Source organism: Abrus precatorius, unplaced genomic scaffold (assembly GCF_003935025.1).
Source record: "Abrus precatorius isolate BTA unplaced genomic scaffold, Abrus_2018 Scaffold3, whole genome shotgun sequence".
NCBI lineage: Eukaryota > Viridiplantae > Streptophyta > Magnoliopsida > Fabales > Fabaceae > Abrus > Abrus precatorius.
In genome coordinates, this window is record NW_020874373.1 from 6,708,659 (window position 1) to 6,713,778 (window position 5,120).

The 5,120-nt window shown below is 31.1% G+C and overlaps 1 pseudogene; it reads right to left on the minus strand.

The window, feature by feature from the left end:
• Positions 1 to 1,065: 1,065 nt before the first annotated feature.
• Positions 1,066 to 4,362, minus strand: LOC113863142 (annotated as a pseudogene).
• Between the last annotated feature and the right edge of the window lie 758 nt (positions 4,363 to 5,120).

Genomic DNA, 5,120 nt, shown 5'->3' on the forward strand with positions numbered 1-5,120 from the left:
AATTTTACCAGGTGAAAATAAATATTCCTAAAATGATGACTCTTTAATTTCATCACAGTTTGTTCCAAAAACCATTATGTCATTATGTTAAGTTTCAATACATGTCAATTTTTTATATTTATGATATGATTATATATTAAAAAGATTGAATTATGTGCAATATATTAATAGTGCAAAGGATTGGGTTAAGGCCCATTTTATTTTTCTTATTATAAATGCACAATTTTAAGTATTGTTTATGCTATTATTTTAATTTATAAAATTAACTAAAATTTGAAAATACACTTTTTTTTATTATGTCCAAAAAATTGATTTTAACTAAAAAAAGTCAATTACCTCATATCCACACGTATATATTTATAAACCGTTAACTCGAAAATCATTTTATCCAAAAAATTAATTAGGTAAAAATGAATGATATAAAAATAGGTATGAATTTAATTGGATAGAAGAAAAATGGCCCGAAACCAAGCGTGGATTTCCGTTGGAAAGCTTCAACCGTTCGGTTGGTTTACTTTGTGTAGCTCGGTTGCTTTTCTACAAATCCATTATATCGAGCGGTGATTGAAATAGTAGTTATACGAGGCATTCCATATGCTGATAAGATGCGAATTTTTAAATTCAAATAATCTATGATCGTCATTGTACAAGTATAGAATTGGTTTTCAACCATCATTCTGAATATTTTTTTTAGTGAAATCATTCTTAAATATTTAAAACAATGCTAGAGGTAGAAATAAGAGTATTTTTTTTTTCAAAAGTTTACAACCTAATTTACATTAGGCTCAACTTAAATCAAGCCTATTTATAAGATCACTCAAGTCAAAATTTTATAAAGAAAAATATTTTATTTAAAATGTTGTGAGTGAGTGTAAAAGTGAGAAATACATTTTCATGAATGAAAGAAATAAATCTAAATCATATGCATAATCATGATTAAATTTTTTTAAACGGTATGATTAATTAAAGAAATCATGTAACCTTAAAAGGCTCACATGACTTTATTCTTTAATATTGACCATTTATAATAAACTAGTACAATATTTTACACTACAAACATTTTTTTGGGTCCACTAAACTATAAACCTTTAACCAACCAAATATCTATTAGCCAACCATCGACAGTCCATAAATATCCGTACGACCGCACCTCCGTCTAGATAATGCATTGGTAGCTTAAACCGTACTAGTTTTGCATCTGACAAATGACAATTCACAAATTTGTGCATTATCCACCAGCTGGATTTCGAGGGCTTCAAGTTGAGACCCTCGGAGGTGTGTTGGCAAATTTCCAAGAGAGTTTATAATTTCCCTCGAAGTGTCGAGTACCTGCTACATCATCAATGGGAACTGCCTCAGAAATTTCTCTCAAGTCGCTTTCTGTTAGTTTCAGTGATAATGCACCGATGTTCTGATCCAGGTTCTTAATCTTAGTTGTTCCTGTAAAGGTAATGACAAAATTGCAGTCAGTAATGAACTTCATACACTCACGAATTGTGACGATTTAGTTGTAAAATATAACCCTTTTATGCGTATTTAATTGCCTTTAGGAATGACAAGCTAGTTAGTTTATGACAACTGAATTAGAGTCTCCATGAGCATGTGGTCTAAAATTTGATTTTGTCGCTCCCATTCCTCTAAGTGACATTGTTATACTCCTTAAAGCTCACGAACGACAGTTGACTTGGTAAAAGATAAAACCCTTGCTGAAAATTGCATATAAAATATTAAAAAAAAATTTCTTTCCCACTCTTTTCATCGAAACTTACTCTGATTGATATCTATGAATATTATGAACACTTGAGAAGGCAATAGTAAAGCTGAGATGTGTCTGGACTGACAATGATTTCATTCTAAGAACTTAACTGAGAAACCTTTCAGCCAGTAACCTCAGCACACAAGATCATTCTTGTATTACCATATTTGGCTAGCATACAAGCTAATTCTAGTGAAAGGTCAACTTTTGCCTAGCACCTATGCAATATAACACCTTTCAACCAGGAAAAGCAAAGTTAAACAAAATTTATAATGTCTATAAACACACATTAATAGACTACAAAGAAAAACTTACTAAATGCACAATAATATTACCCACATACACAAGAAGAAAAGTGTATATTTCTTCTCTTGTTTGACTAATGCACAAGTGCAGTTACAGAAATATGCAATGCATCATAGGTTGTTCAGATTGAATAAATAAAGAGAATCATAATCCAAACACACTAAGGATAGTTATTGGAATAGTCAATAGGTTGTATTTTATCACTTTCTATATTTTAAAAAGGAAAAGTTATTCTGTCACGCACCAGGAATAGGCACAACATCGTTGCCTTGTTGGAGTACCCATGCTAATGCCAACTGGGGAGGAGTGCACTGGTGTTTCTTAGCAAGGCTTTCTAAACGGTCAAATATTTTCTTGTTCTTGTCTAAGTTCTCTGCTTGGAAGCGGGGATGATGCGCAGTCTGATAAGCGAAAAAAACCATCTATCAGACAGCAAATAATTTCTTATGCAATTTTTTAAGAATATCAAGTCTCAGTTTGTACTATTTTGACTAGCTTTTGTATGGAAAGATAACATGAATGGAACCTTTCATGATTCATCATTGCTTTTGTTCGAAAAATAAGTAATTGCAATTTAACGAATGCATAATTGTACTTATAGAATAAAGAATTAAATTTGCTCAACATTAAATTCAGGTTCAAGATGAAGGATTGACGCAATTATCTGGCTAATGTTTCACATCCAAAAATTCTACGGTATTCAGCAGAAACACACAAGTGGTAAGATATTGTACCAGGGCACTATTTGCAGGCACACTTTCCAGAACTCCCTTGCCACCAAAGAAACCTCGACCAAGGGGGCTATATGGTACAATTCCAATCCCAAGCTCCCTGTATCAAACAAAGTAGTGACTCCATTATAACATAAGCATGCAGCTAGCAGATTATTTTTTTTAATTTTATCATGTGGTATTACCCTCTTTTCAAGTAGCTTATACCATATCTGATCTTTTTTATAAAAAATATAATGAAACTTTTCTTTGATCCTTATTATAAAAAACAAATGATATTTTCAAGATACATTAATTATTAAATTTTTTGAATATTTTTTTATTAATATCATTAAATATATAAATTATTAATTATATTATTTAATATTATGGGTATTTTTAGAATAAATTTTATATTTATAAAAAACTTAAATTATTTAATTATTTTTTTTGCTATGATGATTTAATCTCTTATTTTTTATAAAAAGAATCAAAGGACTAATAAATTATCTGTGGTCCAAGTAGTTCATAATTAAAGAGATGTTTAAATTATTTTTTCCTTTTAGTGAAGAAACTGTTATGAGAGCTTTACATTCCTATGAACTTGAACTAACCTGCACAGAGGAACTATCTCCTCCTCAACGTCACGAGTCCATAGAGACCACTCTATTTGCACAGCTGCGATGGGATGAACCGCATGTGCTCTCCTTATAGTATCTGGACTCGCTTCAGATAGTCCTATATACTTCACTTTTCCCTCTTCCACAAGTTTTTTAAGTTCACCCACCTATAATTGAACTAAATTATTAACAACATGTCTAGCCAATGATAGAACATTTACTGCTAAAATGTAAAAGTATATAATAATTTCGAAGTGAAGAAATAATCCGTAACTGTTTCCTCTATAGGTACGGTTTGGTCCACCCTATGCTGATAATAGAGATCAATGTATTCAACATCAAGACGTTTCAAGCTGGCTTCACAACACGACCGCACGTACTCTGGTGTGCCCTTGACGTGTAGGATAGGAAATTCCAACTTTGCAATGCCAAATTTGGTTGCTACCTGCACCTTGTCTCTAGGTAAGTGCTTTAAAGCCTGTTCAATAGAATCAACGGAAAAAACAGAGTAAATGAGAAGAAAAAACAAGAAGGAACTTTATAACAGAAGTTTTGAAAGGCAGTGTAAATATTAAGTGAAGGGAGAAATATGGTTACTTTTCCGAGCAAAAGTTCGTTAGCGTTGTTGGCGCCATAAGCATCAGCGGTGTCAAAAAAACGTGATTCCTTGACTGAACGCATACTTAATAACAGATATGCCTTGGTCTTCAGGAAGAGGATCGTTATAGGCTCCGCTAAGGCTCATACACCCTAACCCTAACTTCGAAACCTGTAAAAAGTAAGAGAAATTGAAATTTAAAAAAGAAAAAAGGAGAAATGAAATGAAGTGATGAGAGGAATGGAATGGAATAGAATACCTGAAGGCCCTGTGTTCCAATTTTGACTTGAGGAATCTGGAGACTCGCCATTGCTATCCTCTGGCATTGGAGATTGGTATTAGCGACGTGAACGCTATATTTATAGGGTTTCGCAGTTATTGATAGGGTCACTGATTATGTCATATGGAGAGATTTGAAGTAGACTGAACTAAAGTTCGTGACTGAGGGATTAGCTCAGTGCAAAAGTCAGAAAGAAACAGAAGGCAGAGCGCCAAAGTCCATATATGATAGGGGACCACCAAGATAAAAGTGACAAATATTGTCTTTAAATATTTATTTTTTTATGTTTAATCTCTTACTGTCCATATAATATTAGTTGGTATTTGTTTGTTTGTAATTTTTGTTTAATTTCTAAACTAAACATTTCTTATGTATTCAATTTTTTAAAAATTAATCAAAAATATATTAAAAAATTATAAAATGATAAAAATATGGGTAATGGCTAACATGAGTTAGCATATTCGGTAACTCACAGATAAGTTATCAAAATGACCTACTATTGTAGATTTTAAAATTTTAAATATTTAAAAATTAATCCTTATCAAATTTTACATATAAAAGATATAAATCTTTTAAATATTTAAAATAGGTTCTTCTTTAATATAATTCTTTTTAAGGTTAAGAAAAAATGTAATTGCTTATTCACAGAAAATTATATTATGTTCTCTCAAACTTACTCTCATATTAGTTTTTGAAGAAAAAGTCAGGTAGTCCTCTTTTGGAATTTTATCATAGAAAATTTATTCAATTTTTTTATTTTAATTCTTTTTTTATTTCTCTTCCTTAATAGTTTGCAAACTCGTTTGTCATATATACCATGAATCCTAAACTTACATTACTATTCTCCTTT